The sequence below is a fragment of the Stegostoma tigrinum genome, chromosome 7, assembly GCF_030684315.1.
Source record: "Stegostoma tigrinum isolate sSteTig4 chromosome 7, sSteTig4.hap1, whole genome shotgun sequence".
Lineage (NCBI taxonomy): Eukaryota > Metazoa > Chordata > Chondrichthyes > Orectolobiformes > Stegostomatidae > Stegostoma > Stegostoma tigrinum.
The window spans coordinates 86,009,677-86,028,459 of record NC_081360.1 but is presented as its reverse complement, the minus strand read 5'-3'; the positions used below and the strand labels follow the sequence as shown (position 1 = coordinate 86,028,459).

Sequence of the window (18,783 nt, the reverse complement as noted above, 5' to 3'; positions counted from 1 at the left end):
GAAACTTCAGCTTTCCTGCTCCTGTGATGCTGCTTAGCCTGCTGCGTACATCCAACTCTACACCTTGTTATCCCATTATACATGAAGTAATTGGTTTGACACGTTACCAGGCAAATGATCATCTCTTTTATGCACTGGATTTGGTCAAAAATTCCACCATTTCATCCTGGGTTCAGACTTTTTTTCCTCAGTTCAACCTGCTCCATATGTACAATTTCCACCTATCTGAGGTAGAGCTTACAGACTGTGAGGTGCTGGATTGAATACAGTTCAGCTGCAGCTGATGACAATGGCCAATAGATTCATGGAGGAGGATCTGAACTGCTGGATGTGTTCTGAATTTATCATTTCCAGTGGTGATGCCATTTACCACACTGAAGGATACCCCCAGTATGATGGCAGAATCTTGCCTTTGTGATGACTGTGCGAAGCTGGTCACTCTTACCTCAAATGTATCAGGCAGATGGATCTGCAACAGGTTTATGAGAACAAGATCTGACAGGATTTCCCTTTTCTTGATTGCCTGACCACTTGCTGCATGCCTGGTCTGACAGGAATATCCTTAAGACTCAGCCAGCTGATGACTGGTGTTACTACCAAGCACTCTTGGCAATACACTAGGGGAATATATTCGGTCATTGCCATCCTCAGTGCACCCTCACTGAATGCAGTGGCTGCTTCATTCAGGTGGCTATATAGTCAGAATGGTATTCATGGCACGGCTTCAACTCTCATAGCTGCTGCACTAGTTCCTGAAGACCTGCCTCTTTATCTTGCCCCATACTAATGATGTATTCCCCTCAAGCTAACAACAACCAATTGAGTCTCCCAGATGGGGAGACATACAAAGCATAGAAGAGAATAGAATCATAGATTGCCTATGGTCTTAACTCACAAAAAGTTCCAGTGAGCCAGACTTTGCAGCTCCCAGCATAATCTCATTTCTACTGTCCTAAGCACTAGATGATATTTGATGAAGATCAATCATTTTGAAATCAAGGGTTGCCAATATTCATTGTTTTATTGCCTAGAAAAAAGAAGCAAGTGGTTTCCAGAGAAAAAAATTGAACTGCTGCAGCTGGTGTGAATTCCATCATTATTAGCGAAGGAAGGAAGCAATCAACAATGAATTTGGGTTGCAACAATTATAAAACCATCAGAGGTCCCTCATTCATTTCCCCTTAACCATGTTTGAGACTGAATAAACACGGCTAATGGCACTTCATTTTTTAAATCACTCTAACAAGAAACTCTTGACATTCCCTGAATGACAAATTACTAGGCGGAGAATGCAAAAACTCAGCACAGCCCTCATTCCTCCCCTTTGAAATGTTTGCTTGTAAGCAGTTAGCAAATATATTACATCTTTAGACGCTCGGCTGATTCTCCATGCAACTGCTGCAATAAGACAATTCAACCATAAATCTTTGTAACTTGATTCATACTTAAAGTAAAACACTGCAACTTCTTTTCAATCAGTGTATCTTCATTGCAATCAAAAGGCAAAAAATAATAAAGAATATATTAATTGCCAATCAAGTTGAACAGGCAAATGTACAGTGTGTTTTCGTGAAGTATTCGCAAACTTAAGGAGTCCATTGTACTACAGTGTCAGGCTTATAATTATCTAGATGTAAATGTGTTTAAAAATAAAGTACACTCAGAGAGACTCCACTACTCATTTTCATTGATTTTCAATCCTTCTTTCCACTAACATGTGGAATATTATGCCAATGATGTTGCCATAGGAATGAAAGTCTGTCCTGCTCATACCAGAAACGTCACAGTATATTTTTATGTAAGAGTCAGCAGTTTTGATGAGCATTGAAATACTTTTAGGAAAGAGTATCTGTGGCTGCATTCTGTAACTTTGTGTAATTGTGCGCCCTTATTCTAGAAGAAACTGCAAAGAAAAACCGGGGAACTACAGGCCAGCAAATGTAACACCTGTAGTAGGTAAATTACTTGGGAAGATTTTGAGGGATAAAATATACATGCATTTGGAAAGACAAGTTTTGATTAGGAGTAGTCAGCATGGCTTTGTGTGGGAGATCATGCATAAAACAAATTTAGTCTGAACAAAATTCTAACAAATTTGTTAGAGTTCTTTGTTGAAGTAACCAGGAATGTTGATGAGGGCAGGGTGATAGACGTAGTCTACATGAACTTCCGTAAGGCCTTTGATAAGGTTCCACATGGTGGGCTGCTCTGGAAGGTTAGATCGCATGGAATCCAGGGAGAGCTGGCAAATTGGATACACAATTGGCTTGATGGTAGGAAGCAGAGGATATTAGTGGAAGGTTGCTTGCCAGACTGGAGGCCTGTGACTCGTGGTGTGCCTCAGGAGTCGGTGCTGGGCCCATTGCTGCCTGTTCTCTATATTAATTATTTGGATGAGATGTACAAGGCAGGACTAGTAAGTTTGCTGATGACACTAAAATAGGTCATATCATGGACCGTGAGGAAGATTATCAGAAATTACAGCAGGATCTTGATCGGCTGGGGATGTGGGCTGAGAAATGGCAATTGGAGTTTAATATAGGTAAGTGTGGGTTGTTGCATTTTGCAATGTCAAGTCAAGGTAGGAGTTCCATGGTGAATGGTAGGGCCTTAAGGAGTATAGTTGATAGAGGGACCTTGGGCTTCAGGTGCACGGTTCTGTGAAAGTGGAGTCACCAGTAGACAGGGCAGTGAAGAAGGCTTTTGGTACACTGGTCTTCATCAGTCAAGGCATTGAGTATAGAAGTTGGGAATTCATGTTATAGTTGTACAGGGTGTTGATGAGGCCACACTTGGAATATTGCGTTCAGTTTTAGGTAGGGTGCTATTAAACTGGAAAGAGTGCAGAAAAATTTATACTGATGTTTCCAGGACTCAAGGGCCTGAGTTACAGGGAGAGTTTGGATCAGATAGGACATTTTTCTTTAGAGGATTGGAGACTGAGGGGGATCATATAGAACTGTGTAAGATCATGAGAGGCCCAGATAGAGTAAATGCACTCAGTCTTTTTCCCAGGGATGGGGAATCGAGGACTACAGGGCATCAGTTTAAGGTAAGAGGGGAAAGAATAAATGGGAACCTGAGGGGCAACCTTTTTACGCAGATTGTCCTACACATATAGAGTGAGCTGCCAGAAGAAGTGGTTGAGGTGGATACATTTACAACATTTAAAAGGCATTTGGACAAATACATGGATAGGAAAGATTTAGAAGAATATGGGCCAAGTGCAGACAAATGGGGTTAGCGTGGTTGGGCATTTTGGTTGGGATGGACCAGTTTGGGCTAAGGGCCTGTCTCTGTGCTGTAGGACACTATAACTTTATGACTATATGGCTTCAATGAAAAACCTTTGCATCATTTATCATTGTTTATCAATGTTTATCATTGCACTGCAGGGACTTGGAGCTGAGGTAAGCAACCAACCTTTTTATGCCTTTGCATGTAAACAATACTTTATCAAATTGGCAATCAATTAATCTGCAAGCACCTTATGCTTAGATATGTTTAGCATAAATTAAAAGTTGGCACCATGAAAGGCACCGTTATTGTCACTCTCCATAATTGATGAACCATCAGATGTGCTTTTCACAAAATTAACTTAGTACATTGTGGGGTGAAATTAGTACTTTCTGGTTCAAAAGAATGAAGGTATTAATGGTCATAAACATAGTTTGCCATATCTTTATTCTTATATTTGATGGCCAAATCTGCCTCCAAAGAGATTGTAGACTATGAATAAATGTGACTGGTGCTGGTTTAATTCCGGTGATTCCACTGCTTAGTTATACTACCCAGCTGTGAGCTTCACAGAAGACAGTGTTCGTGATTAAATATTTCCATAACACTCGCATTACAACAATTCTGACAAAGGGGCACTTAGGGTATTCAAAATGGTTCTTTACAGTATTCATAAAACCACATGTTGGCACAAGTTAATTAGTATATTGATGTCTGATTTGATCCAGTATAAATAACATTATATTTTAATGAACCCAATCATTGTTTGAACATAAGGTTAAACATTATGGCAAGTTCCAATGTGGTCACAGAGATTTGAAGCTAATGGTAAGCTTTATTACTTTCAATACATAACCCAACACAGACAGTGACGTCAATTGCAGTGAAAAATTGTGGGCATTTCAGATGTGTGAACTTAATAACACAAAAAGTCTTAGATTGTTAACTGACATCTTTTTGCTTTCTATTTCAGCAGATTTTGTATGCTAGGGTAAAATCTCTAGAATCATATACAGGGCACTATTTTTCTTGTGTGATTTTAGCCAGGAAAGATTGGCAGTCTGTTCTATTTCAATGGATTTATCCAAACCTCATACGATATCTGCATGTGCACCTTATTGGTCAAAGAATTTTTAATAGCTACTGCTACTTGTATCTATAGTGTGCCCGTAATGTAGTAAGATATCCCAAGGTGATTTGCAGGAATCTGGATAAATAAAATCAACACCAAGCCACATGAGAGGATAGTAGAGCAGATGGCTAAAAGCCTGAGGAAACAGATAGGTTGTAAGGAGCATCTTAAAGGGAGAAAACAAGGGAGAGATATTTAAGGAGGGAATTTTAGAACAAGTAATCTTGGTAAATGGAGATACAACTGTCAACTGGTGATGGTCAAGAGACTAACATTGGAGGATTCCAAATATCCTGGAGGATTATAGGGTTGGAAGATATTACAAACACAAGATGGAGAAAACCATGGATGATTCCTGAAAAACAGGAATCTGCATTTTAAAATTGAGACATTGTTACGTTTCGATCTGTTTATTTATGTTTAATTAAAGTGCAATAGCCGCATGCTAAAGTGTATTAAAAATTGTTGGAGTTATTGGTATGTTATAAGATAGTTAAGTTTTAGAGTGTCTCTTTAAATTTAAGGTAAAACTGAATGGGAAAAATGGGATGGTGGAAAGTTGTGTTAGACTTTGGCTGCAAACAGGAACTGGTGGTTACTATAGGAAATGGTCAAGGCTTATTGAAACACAAGTGCCATGTTATACACCTGAAACCAAAGAGAAAGGAAGGTTATTTTGCCTCATGCAGTCATGGAGACTCTAAAGTAGTCTAATTTTAAACAAAACCACGGGCAATGAATGACAGACTGTCAATGAGAGAGTGACTATTATCACCATGTGTGGAGGGGGCTATAGACTTCCCTCCTTTTAACCCTGTTTCAGTTGCAACAGATTTTTGTTTTATTTTGCATCCAACTGTCACACTTGATTTAAAACACGATTAATGAGTACAGAATGAAGGAGCAAATTTATAAGACTTTACAAGCAAATTTAAGTCTGTCTATGTCCTTTTTAAAAGTCTTAGTGCATTACAGTCTTTGGTATTAAAAATCAAAAGTGGAAATTGAATATTGATAATCCGCATTTACCATGATCATAACAGTTAATAGCTGCGGTGATCAACAGAAGGAGAAAGGCCGTTTCTCTGTAAACTACTGGGCATAATGTAAGTGGGAGGATGTCCACTGGTTGGAAAGCTAGAGCCAATGGAAACTAAAGGACACTGGAAGGTTTTTCTTTCGCAAAGTTTGGGCAAGGGGTCTCTGGGCTGAAACCAACTGGAAGTTGGTTTAGGAACTTATCAAATGCCAAGGGAAACATTAATACACATATACTCAGTGTTATGTGTCAGCAAAAGGAAAAGAAGTATGTATGTTGGAAATTGAGCTTGTCATTCAACAATTCCCTATAATTACTGCAACGTTGTGAAAAGTGTGTCGGAATGTGTAAGTGTGGTGTGGAGTGAATAGCAATGTTAAGGCACTGTTGGGGATAACATTTCTGTAATTTATTTTTTCATGAAGAAATTCCTGCTGGAAAATTTTGACATAGTTCTTTGCTCAGCAATATTCATTTTCACTCATTTGCGATGACCTGCATTCTGAAGCACTCATTTAGTTGCCTCTTGAAATCCGATAGCAATAAATTGAAATCATCGACGTGAAATGAAATTACGCAACCCTTGAACGACCTCAGTTGTGAATATTAGTTATCTGCAGAGTTGTTTGAAATGTTGAACCGACATGGAATTGGCATGAAGGAAACAGAAAAAGAATCCATCATATCAAAGCATTCATCAGAAGCCTGCTATGATTTAAAAAACTAATCTCAGAGCTTGTGAGTTTATCGTAGGAAATAATTAAACCAGAGATCACAAAGTTTTAGAGGTTGTTTTAGTAAGTCCCAGTTTCAGGGAAGGGCGGGGCAATCCTCCCCTCTATAAGCCATGCTGTTATACATGTGATTTCATCCTTCATCTTCCCCACTGTTGTTCCCCAAATGTTGCTGTTTCCTCAATTCCAGTTACCTCTTGCAGTTTTTCCACCCCCTTGGATTTTCCTCCTCCTGGCAGAACCCACCCCCTTCCCAATTTCAGCTCCTGCCATGCAATGCTTCTTCCTCCAGTTTCTCTACTGTTGTGTTATGCCTCATAGTCAGTGTACCTTTAAAATACATGATCATGATATCATCAGTGCATATACTCTGAGGATATATAGATCTTATGCTCACTCACTCTTACCTCAGATCACCCTGTCACATAATAGATCACAGTCACCAAGCATTTATGTGATTGCAGTGTGTAATGCTTGTATACCGCAGTTAGTTTTCAGAAATGTTTGTTATCTACTTCAATGCCATGATATCAATGCCTCATTTTCTTATATTATAGGAAATAATATTAGAATTTCTGCAACAGATAAGACACCCTGTTTGAGATAAACGCACAGCACGATAGTAGCAGGGCCATTCTAGAAAAGACTCCAATACCCTGGTGGTAGATATTTGGAAAATTATTTGAAGGCCAACTGGATAATACATGTGGACAACGAAAAATTCATACACAACCTTGGTTTCTATGAGTACAGATAAGATGTACAGATCTGTGCATTAATCACTAAAGTTACCAGAACTACATTATTTTGATTAGAATGTGTGTTTTTTTCCCAAATTTCTAAGATTGCATCAATTACTTTTTAAAATATAAAAATTTGTCGTCCACTTTCGAGCTGGGACACAAAATCAATGCAATGCACTACAGAGAGTTATATACTCTGTTCCCGACAGTTGATATATGAGTAGCAAATACTCAGAGTAACAAATGTGCTTTTTTTAAAACAACCAACAAATCAGCCATATCTCAATTTAAATTAACAAATTACATGCGGGCAGGAAGGTAAGGGAAAGAGGAATTCTAAGAAAGGACAAGCCAATCATAATTAGCCAAGAATGTTAAAGATAGCGTCAATTTTAAAGAAACAAAAATGCAATGTGGAAAAAGCCAGTGGATTGGGAGAGTTTTAAAAACCAAAAAGAGATGGTCAAGATAAAAAGAGGGATAATTTAAAGTTTGAGGATAAACTTGCAAGTGACATCAAAACAGACAGCAAGAGCTTCTTGAAATATCTAAAAAGATAAAGAGAGGCTAAAGTTAAGCTAGAGAGTAAAAGTTACCAAGGTAGTTAGGAAGGTGGACTTGAGGTTACAATCAGATCAGCCATGAACTGATGAGTGGTGGAGCAGGTTCAATAGGCTGAGTGGCCTACCTCTGCTTCTGTTTATACGAACGTAAAGCATTTTGTGTTATTCAGAAGTTATGACAAGCTCTACAGGAATGCCAGACTCTCTCTGTTTGTTAGGTGATGATATTGAGAGCTCAACCAGGTGAAGTGGCTGTGAAACAAGGTGAGAAAGAAAAGTGGGACTGTGAGCAGGTTAACTCTACCCTCAGATATAGTCTGTTCAGAGTACACAAACAACAGCATCAACTGGAGCAGTGATGTTTCAGTTCGAGTTAATATTAGTGACTAGCAATGCGTGCTGGTTTAAGAAATATCCATGTTACAATGATCAATAAATGATTGCTGTTTTCTGGTACGGTTTGGGTAATAGTATGTTATTTATTTGGATACCAAATCATGTGATTAACTTTTTAAAAAATATTTGTTCATGGAATATGGATGTCACCTTTGACTGATAATAACAAAAAATTATTAAGCCACACTGTTTGAAACGCATGTACAAAACACAGGTAGAGCTGCAGTTTCAAGTGTTGTCAAACTGTATTGATGGAGACACTGCAACATAAGGATGATGGATCCGAATCATGTTGACTGCTGCTCCAGCCAGCCAGTCTGCCAAGACAGGTAGATATTCAATGCATGTATATTATTGTGGGACATTGTGCAATAATACTGGTTAAAGCAATGTGGGCTGATATGATTCTTATAGAAACAAAGCAGCCCACTTAGTTTCATGTCTCATGGCCACATACCCTGATATGAATAAAATATATCCTCAAATTGCAGTTAGAAGGGAAAAAAATGTTGCTAGGTTTAAAGAAAGGGAAAAATATAAGGCTGGAACAGAACAGCGGATGTCCTTCCTGTCATAACTCTATCCAGCTCTGACAGCCTCCTCAAAGAGGAAATCCTTATGGTTGCAGAAATCAATAGGGAGTTGACTCCCTCAAGTGAGATTGGAGAAATCGGGAAAACTTATAAAGCCCAGATGCCAGCTGTTTACAATGCAATGTCAAATTAACAACATCATATGACTGGAGGAAGCATGTAGGGGACTTTCACTGCAATGGAATTTGTAAGCAATTCCCTGGCTTAAATGTGGCTGAGCAGATTATAAGCATCACTGATTATAATGAGTGGTATGAGGGGATTCACTTGACCGTTCACTGCTGAGAGAGTATCTGAGAAAATTCAACTTGACATACATTGGTTTCAATAAAGTGCCTTACCATTAGGACATTTCTGTAAAAATTAATATGTACCATCAAATTCAATTTACATTATTTTATTCCTCACTCTTGATTCTCCAGAAGATGTAACACTACCATAGTTATACAGACTCTAGCAGCAATTCAGTCCCAGTTTCAAGTATTCTTTCCGTTTAAGTTTAGGCAGCAAATATTCCCTGGCTTTTCAGCTGTGGTCCGAGAGACAGAAGCATCGTAACTGATGTTTAAACAAATTACCCTGTACTGAATGCGCACATAGAAAAGACCCTCAAGGAACAATGAGTTAAATGAAACCTGAGAGACTTCCACTACTGGTGGATGGACAAATGTTGGTCAGGGATTCAGAAGAATTCTGTTGCTTTTTATATATCATCATGGAGTCTTTTAGATTTACCTGAGAAAGCACAAAAGCTCTTTAATGTCATGTATGAAAGACTGATCCTTCAGCAACACAATATTGCCTCAATACATTATTACTATCAGCTTAGAGGATAAGTTCAACACTGAACTCTAGGGCTTGAACCCTTGACCTTCTGATTTAATCCGTGAAATGTTACCAAATTAAATCTTTGGAGATGAATCAGACTGTGGTTAGACTATAAGGATGTAAGGGAGGGATTGCAACTGTCCCAGGAGGGTTCAGTCCTGTTTAGAAAATTCATTCTATATTGCCCCTCACCTTCACTGCTGTGACCTTAAGAAATTAGCATGTGGCAATGGCTAGACCCTACTTTGAATGATCCACGCTGATTTAGTTATTCGTTCATGTTTGTGCACAAAGACTAATACTCATGGATTGGACATCAGTTAAGAGCAACTAATATCCATTGGTCATTAAGGCATGTCAGCACCGTATTTTAGAGTAGAAGTATGTTGAGACACAGAATGCACCCTAGTCAGCCATTGAAACTATCTCCAGCTCTCTAAACTGACTTGTGCCATTGCACAAAGAAAGGTCAGCTTGAGATTGTGAGACTGACAACATGCAATCTGTCCTCACTATTACCCAGTTCTGCACAAATCCTATTCATCATCTTTCTAGTGATCACTTGGAAAAGGTCAATGTACTTTGTTAAGAAGTCAATGTGAATTAAGAGGCTATATATATACTTTGTCACTTGTTATGCTTGCACTTATCTATTGTCTTTTGAATAGGAAGTTCCTGACAGTCAAACATGTTGAAAGTTCAGTTTCCGCTACAGGATTGAAATTGAAAAATCATTAATGAACAGCATAGTGTGTGAACCAAGAAACATCAGTCAGAATATTTATTTCAAGTTCATTTTTTCAAAAATAATGGAAAACTTCAAAGGGTGTGGGCAGTACTAGCTAGGTTAGCATTTATTACACATCCCTATTTGCCTTGAGAAGGTGATGGTGGTGAGATGACTTCCCAGATGTTGATTCAATAACAATGAAGGGGTGGTGATATATTTCCAACTCAGGATGGTGTGTCACTTGAAGGGAAACTTGAAACTGATGGTGTTTCCATGTATCTGTTCTCCTCATCTTTCTAGGCGGTAGAGTTCTTGGGTTTGCAAGCATTGTGGAAGAAGGTGCAGAACCATATCCAGAAAGCAAAATAAAGATAGGAAAGAACTATTTCATCAATATATTAAATTACAGACAAAAATAAATTGCAAATAATAATTTATTAGCACTTCTTTAAAAATTTCCAACACCAGTTAAGAAATAGTATTCCACACTTTTATACCATCGTGAAAGCACTTTTATCTAATGCACAAGACCTTTTCTTTCTTGTAAGTTTATTCTGTAGCTTTGAGGTAAATACAGAAACTTTGCACTGGCCAACAGGTTAAATGGTGACTTTAGTAATGAGGTAGTGTTTCCAGGAAACCAACAGAGGAATGTTGCATCTCAAATGGTCTTATGTTCTTAGACAGCAGTGTCTGGATTTCTTTGTTTTAGTCCATATGCACAACTTCTGTAATCTACTGATGGAGATGATGGTCTGGTGGTTTTATTGCTTTATTATTAATCCAGAGATCCATGCATTTGCTGGGAACCTCAGTTTGAATCCCATAATACGATATGGTTGAATTTGAATTTTTAAAATAATCTGGAATTAAGAGCCTAATGTTGACCATGAAACCATTGCCGATTTATTATAAAATACTCACCTGGTTCACTATTTTTCTTACTAAGTCTGGCCTATATGTGACTCCAGATCCACAACAATCTGGTTGGTTCTTAATTCTTGACAAATAGGGATGGGAAATGAACACAGTGATGCCCTCATCTGCGAACAATTTTTAAAAATAGCCGCACAATTTGTGCATAAGTAACAATGAATGTTGAGAACATTTACTTTCACAGTGAAGTCTAGCACATTAGGTATGGTTAGTGTCATCTCCAAATCCATGAACACAGAATTTAGCCATTGTACTGCAATATACCGAAGAGTGCTACAATGACTGAAGGACAATCTTTTAGATGAGATTTTAAATGAGGCGCCATCTGTACTCTCAGGTTGACAAAAAGTGTCTCCTGGCACAGCTTGTGGAAGATCAGGGTATGTTGATCAATATTTATTCCAAACCAATACCTGAAAATTGATGACCTGACCTTTAAGACAAATGTTGTTTGTGGGATATTACTACCTGCAATTTGGTTGTCACGTTTCACTCAATAGCAACTACATTTTAATAATGATCTTCACTGGTTGTAAAGAACTTTGAAATGGACTGAGGGTGAGAAAGGCACAATATAAATCTCAGTATTTAAACTCTATGAATCAATGACAATAAAGGAAGAGGTATTGAATATTCATGGATAACTTCTCAGACATGAAAAATGTTGTTGAATACTTTACATGAGTAATTTCATTTTCTGTGCAAGTTGAACATGGGAAGATAGATTTGTAACACCCATGTTGGTAAGTGTTTTGTATTTCTGTATTTCCATGTTTTATCAGATGAGAGATTGCAAACTGCAATCAGCTCAAGCAGAGGGACTTGCTGAATTTAAATGTTGGATGCATGAGGGAAGTTAAATTACTGGCATATTTCCAAAGCTGTTGAGATCAGTGAACTTGTAGGAGTGAGATTTATGATGAAAATGGCTCAGGAAGATCACAAGGCCTTTTAAACATATGGAACTATGTTTATTTTTCAAAAGTGAAATATGCCAAAATAGGTCACATAGTTAAACCTCATTCAATGTGAGCAAAACTTGGCAGGTCTGTATATTCCATTCCAAATGAAGTGCCACCTGCACTGAAATAGCATAGAGGAATTTGCTGCAAAGTATGTTGAATAATCGTACAAAAATATCTTTGACTAATTTCAAGGCACTGGGCTGGGAATTCAGACCAAGTTTTTTTAACTGAAATGAAAGCTATGGTGGGCTATGAATTTTGACTATTGGTTCTTGTGGATTCAGTGCATCATTTCTTCAATTTGTTCACACACTGACACATCTCCTTCCATTTTAATTTCGTAATTGCAGACTTTGCAGTATTTTCAGTTGTTCCAAATTACTTAACTATGGTCTTTTGGTTTGGAAGAGTAAAGCAATAATGTAGAAAAACTGTTGCTCTACTTATTATGTTGGAAATTGTCAAAACAATTTGTTCACACACTAACACATTAGAGAACAATTTTCTGGTCGCACTGTCTCACTGAGGTCATTCTGGTTTGAAACGATCAGTAAAGCTTAAAAAATCGGCAAATGCTTATATGAACCATTAAGTCACTGTAGCTTAGAGTCAAATCATTGAATAATTTTCGCACAGAAGGACGTCATTCAACACAAGAGGGCCATGTGGTCTCCATGCACAGCTATCTAGTCAATTCCATTCCACATTACTCCCCCATCCAACCGTAGAGAAGTAAGTTTATTTAAACCTGCCTATTGTGGTAGCCTGATGATTATGTGCTTGGGGCAGTTGGTTATACACCTTAGTGTTCCAAGAGAGTGAGGAGGCAGTGTTAACTTGCAGGGTTCGTGGTATGAGATGTTGAAGCGGTAAAAGAGAATGATGGAAGAAATTGCAGGCAATAGTGACTGTGTGAGCCTTGTTGGGAGGTGAGTGTAGCATCAGAGATACAGTGATGTCAGGGGGCAAAGGAAAGAGTGTAGGATTTACATTTGTGGGTCGGAGAAAATTATTAACCTTCTTGTTGGCTGTTCTTCCAGACTGTGGATATCTCACTCAGAGCTGGCTGCCATCTTCTCTTTCTCTGACATTGTCAGGTTTTTTGTCCATGACTGAGTAGGGCAGCTTCAGACTGCACAGCAGCTTTTTAAATATGGACCAGGCTCCAGGGATGATGGCAAACCTGGTGTGAGGCAAATTGGTTCAGAAATGAAACAAGTTAAGATGGACCTAGAATCAGATAAGATGGATACCATAGAGACAGGTTAGTCAAGATACAGTCACAAATCTCAACAGAATTACCCTCGAAAAAACTCGATACAACTGATACTTGGCCATAAAATGCTGTAAGATTCAGAGCAAGGCATTGAATTTACTGCATTTCTTTCAAAAATTCGGGAAGCTACAAAATTCTCTATATAAAGCTCAAGAAGCATTTTTAAAGTGGTGTCATGTATGAAACACAGCAGCCAATTCACGCACAGCAAGTGCCCACAACAGCTTTGACCAAACTGTGTGTTTCTTAGATAACAAGGTGTAGAGTTGGATGAACATAGCAGGCCAAGCAGCATCAGAAGAGCAGGAAAGCTGGCATTTCTTCAGCCTGGACCCTTCTTCAGAAATTGGTTGAAGGATCAATATTGGCTGGGGCTTCCATGGAACTCAACTCCATTCCCCTAATGTGAAATATTGCCATGTGCTGTTTATGTTCACCTGAAAGCACAAATAGAGACATCATTTTCACATCCCTTCTGAAAGGTCCAATTTCTGACAATGCAGCTCACCCATAGTATGCCCCACCAAACTGTGGCTCATCTAAATTTTGATATACATTTCTACAGTGTAGAAAGTAAAAGTTAAAAACCAACAATTATCAAAACTTTGAATTGGTATACATGGAGTTAGTGCCCATGATCATTACTTTTTGTTCCCAGTGAACATCTAAATATGCAGCCACAGTCAAACTCAGATCTGCTAAATTACAGGTTTGCTATACAGCTTTGGAACAGTGTCTCTTTAACATCATGTAGATGAAAACAGTTATGTTTTTCAAACAATCTTATGTAGAAAATACTATTGACATATGTCAAGCTGCTGAATTTTTTGACAGTCTATTTACAGAAAGAATGCAATGTTTTAAATGCTCCAGCTTTCTTTATATTTTTTAATTTCAAAAATATACCTTATTCATAAAAATATCTTTATGTATATTGTCACAAATTGGTTCTGTATAGTAACTTATCAAGGAAACAAAACAGTGGAGTTTGAATCTACCTAATAAACCAAAGACATCTCTTACACATACAAGACTATATTTGCATGCATTTGAGGCATGAACAGACCTCCTTTAATTAAGGCAGAAAGCTCTCAGACAGTGATTCTTCCAGTTGGTGGAGGTCACAGATTTTGGACATGCTGCTGAAGAAACCCTCGTGAGCTGCCTCATTGTACACACTGTAGCAATAGTACACCGATAGCAGAGGGGAATTGATTTTTAGCTCTCAATGCTTTATTCACACCAAGGAAATTTCAATAAAACCCTGCTGAGCATTTTCTGCCTAGTTAAATCATAACTAAGGCTAAGTGTTATGTCTGGATGAAACATTTTTTACTATTCATAACTGTTTCACGTTATTCTGCATGCATTAATGTAACTAGGTTAGGAGTGAGGCAACTTCCATTAATAATTAACAAATGTGTTATGAACGTATTAGATACATTATACTCTCCAAGAAAACGATCACTAAGTGAATGAATCCCAATTTTCCAGCTTAGATGATAACTTTTGAGGGTACCTAACTGAACTTTTCCATTACACGAAACAATGCAAGTAAATAAGCCTCATTAAATTGATGTAGGAAGAGAATATTGTAAAATAATGCAAAGTGCAGAAAAGAAGCTGTATCTGTCTGGCAGTTTAGTGATTCCTAGAATGATACATTCTGTACGGTAGCCTCACACAATCTCACAGCCCTATTATATAACACCACTCCTTCCATTCTGTCTCAGTGCATCCATATTAGTAATCTCTCCACCATTGGTTCCCTTCAGTAACCTCAAACTCAGGCTCTGGAATACCTTCTCTTCACCTCATTGCCTTGCTACCTCACTTTCCTGCCTTCAGACATTTCTCAAGATCTACCTCATTGACAATCCATTTAGTCATTTGACAGATTACCTCCTTCTTGTGGCTCAGTATCATAGTTTATTTTATAGAGCATCTGTGAAGTGTTGTGGGACAACTCATTTCAGTCAAGATACTAGCTAAGTATATGTTTTTTTTCTCTCTTTATTCATTCACTAGATAACAGCATCTCTGACCAGGCCATCTCTAATTTCCCAGAGGGCAGTTCAGGGTCAGCCACATTGCTGTAGGTCTGGAGTCACAAGTAGGCCAGACAAGGTAAGGATGGCAGCTTCCTTCCCGAAAGGACATGAGTGAACCAGATGTGTTTTTCCAAACAATTGACAATCGGTTCATTGTTAGATTCTTAATTCTGGAAAGTTTATTGCCACCATCTGCCATGGACGGGATTTGAACCTGAGTCCCCTGAATGTTATCTGGGTGTCTGGATTAATAGTCTAGCGATAATACCAAGAGGTCATTGCCTCCCCCTGCTTAACATGGGAGTACAGCAACATTAAGTGAGATTTTATCACACTGATAAGAATGCTGTTATTGAGGTGGTTGTTGTGTGGCCAGCAAGCTGGGGTGAAAAAAGACTCATCCTCCAACAATCCTGTCAGGAGGAGGTCAGCGAGGGCTGGAAAGTGAGAGAGGTGCCTAATTAAAGGCGACAAGCAACTTTCCAGACTGTCAGCCAGCTCAAGGGATCAGCAGAGCTGGAGCCTCAGCCAGGAAGAGGCAGCTGAGGCATCAAGGAGAACATAGCACTGTTCCGTTTTGAGGCACTCTCAAAAAGGTGAGCATTAAGTAAGACCACAGGAGACTATTCTCAGCAACCAGATCGCTGACATTCTTGACAGCATCGATGTTAACTTGAAAGGCCATGAAATCATTGCAAAAGAACCACAAGGAACATTACACAGGGAATGTAATTATATTAACCCAGAAATCAGCCTTGTTGCCACTGAGATAAAGAAGCTTTGAGCTGACAAATGTTACAGTAACTGTAAAGAGCTGGCCATAGTGCGGACAGGTCTGAGTCATGCATAGAACATGTTGTGTTAGTTTTCTGAGATTAGTCCATGCTCCTTTCCTCATTAATGTGATTGTTCAGGAAGCAGGATCTCTAGTAGAAACCCTCAACTCCTCTCACAGAAGTATATTCAGAGAGTATATTATATATGAAGCTAGATGTTTCATGTATAACCTCCCAGTCTCAGAATGATGAGTTTGCTCTTGAGGGAAACAACATTGAGTTGGTGTTGAACTCTGCTGCTCTTGTTCAACAAGTGGCAACCATGAAAAAGAACATTCATACATTCATGAGTGGTATCTGTGTGAGTGAAAAAGACCACTGCTATTCTGCAGTTCAGCAAATAATATTCAGCTCTTTCTGATGCCCAACTCTTTCAGACAGCTGCTGAGTTGCTTGAGCACTTTCTGTTTATTGATTCAGATTTTTAGCACTGGAGTTCATTTTTGTTTCTTTAAGACAGTAACCAGTGAGTAAATGTTATGGACTGAATAGAAATTGAAAATATTTTAGGTTGAGAGAGGTTTATAATCAGTGAATAAATCAAGACAGGAAAGTGGAGTTGAGGACTGTCAGAGAAGTAATGACCTCATTTAATGATGGACCAGACTCAATTGGCCAAATGAGCGACTTCAGCTCCTGTGTTTTATGGTTTTAAAGTGAGCCAAGCAAGTAGGGCCAACTCGAGAGACCAATGGTTAATCGTGTTGTGGTTGGTTAACTCGCTGAGCTGGTTCATTGTTCTGCAGACGTTTTATTATCCAGCTCAACAGAGCAAACCAGGCGGGAAAACACAGCAGTGCTTCATCGGAGACTGCATTGATGATATTATCCCGCAGGGTAATGTTATGTCTGTGGAACAACGAGCCAGCTCAGTGAGTCAGCCAACTACAACCTGAGCTACAAATCTACTCTAAAACCTCAATGGTTAAATAACATTGTCATCCCAACTCCTGGTTCTGACATGCCCATTGCCACCTGCTTCTAACCCTCATCCTATTGGATCTGCAATTTAGTGGAATTCCACTGCCACCTTTAAAATGCTGGAGAAAGACTCCTTAATTGACCAATCATTCAAATTTATTATTCACCATTAATTGAGTGGAACCTAATCTGTTGTCATTACACTGCTAGGAGCCATTCCAGAGTAGCAGCCTGGTCCTTTACCAACGTCCACCCCAGCCCCAATCATCAACCCTGCCTCCCCCAAACTCCATTTCCATTCCTACACATGGGGAGGTGGGGGGGGGGTGTGTTGGTGGAGGGTGGAAAATTTCCTCCAATTGTACTTATCAACCAACTAAACTTCTGTCCAATAATAGAGATAACAAAATGTGGAGCTGGATGAACACAGCAGACCAAGTAGGAGCACAAAAGCTGATGTTTCGGGCCTAGACCCTTCATCAGAAAAGGGGGATGGGGAGAGGGTTTTGCTGGAGGGAGGAGGGTAACTTCTTCAGATTAGGCATCCCTGGAAGATGCTTCGCAGTGAGGTTAAAATTGTATCAGAGATAATGGGAACTGCAGATGCTGGAGAATCTGAGATAACAAAGTGTGGAGCTGGATGAACACAGCAGGCCAAGCTACATCTTCGGAGCACACAAGCTGACGTTTCGGGCTCTGATGAAGAGTCTAGGCCCAAAACATCAGCTTTTGTGCTCTTAAGATGCTGCTTGGCCTGCTGTGTTCATCCAGCTCCACATTTTGTTATCTCGGATTCTCCAGCAGCTGCAGTTCACATTATCTCTTCTGCCCAATAATGCACTGTGATCAGACTTTCAACTCCCGATGGGTAATCAGGTTCCATCTCTCCAGCAGAAGTTTTTACAAAAAAAACTGTTGATGAGTCAAGTCAGCGCATACATTTTCACAGAAAAGTCAGTAGAAATCTGGAATTGTGCCTCGAAATGGATGTTTGCACAGTGATTTTTTTTAAGACTGAGATTTTTCATGCTTGTTCAGCAAAAGTATCAGGTATATGGAACAGCTGTGGGAACATGTCCTTGAGGTGTGGCTCAGCCATGATCTAAGCGAGAGGCCTAACTCCTTTTCTTGATGCCACTGTAACATTTGAATTTTAAAACTAATTTTGCTACTGGCAATTTTTTTGCCTGCCTTTGCCGACTGCTTTACATCAGTTTGAAATGTAAGTTTACCTGAGGTGACGAGTACTTTTTCTCCTTTTTCATTGTTCCATGAAGAATTTACAAGAAAAGCCACAACAGCATGAAAGATCAAAATGGATGTGCAGAGTGGCAGAACACTGGATTTAAGATCACTTCAGGACAAAGACAGTTCACTTTCTCCTATAGGCAGCTACAGTCAGGATATTGCCAATTCTTATTTCATCCAATTATTTTTCAGTCAGGCAAATCCAACACAGAAAGGCCACAGAGGAACCCAGTTGACGTTTACATGAATTAAATGTAATATTTTTTAAAACACACAAATAGCAGCACCCCTGTCTGACTCAGAGTTCAAAGGCAATGCATAGTTTGGAACTGAGCCAGATCACTAAGCTCCAGATTCTATTCCTCATTTGTCCTGTGTTATCTTAGATATGTATAAATGCTATTCACTGATGTCCTGCCTTCTCCTGCTGTAAATTGTGGGTGGAAACGGGATTGGTCTCGCCTATGGCGATTGCAACAGTTAAATGATCTGTCAACACTCAGTTCAGGAGCACACAGGAAAAATGTCGATTTAGAGTGCAGTTCCGGTCTGTGT

The 18,783-nt window shown here is 39.0% G+C and overlaps 1 pseudogene; it reads left to right on the top strand.

Moving 5' to 3' along the window:
- Positions 1–16,420, top strand: part of LOC125454035 (large ribosomal subunit protein uL6-like) — a 43,163-nt pseudogene extending 26,743 nt beyond the window's left edge.
- The last annotated feature ends 2,363 nt before the right edge of the window (positions 16,421–18,783 follow it).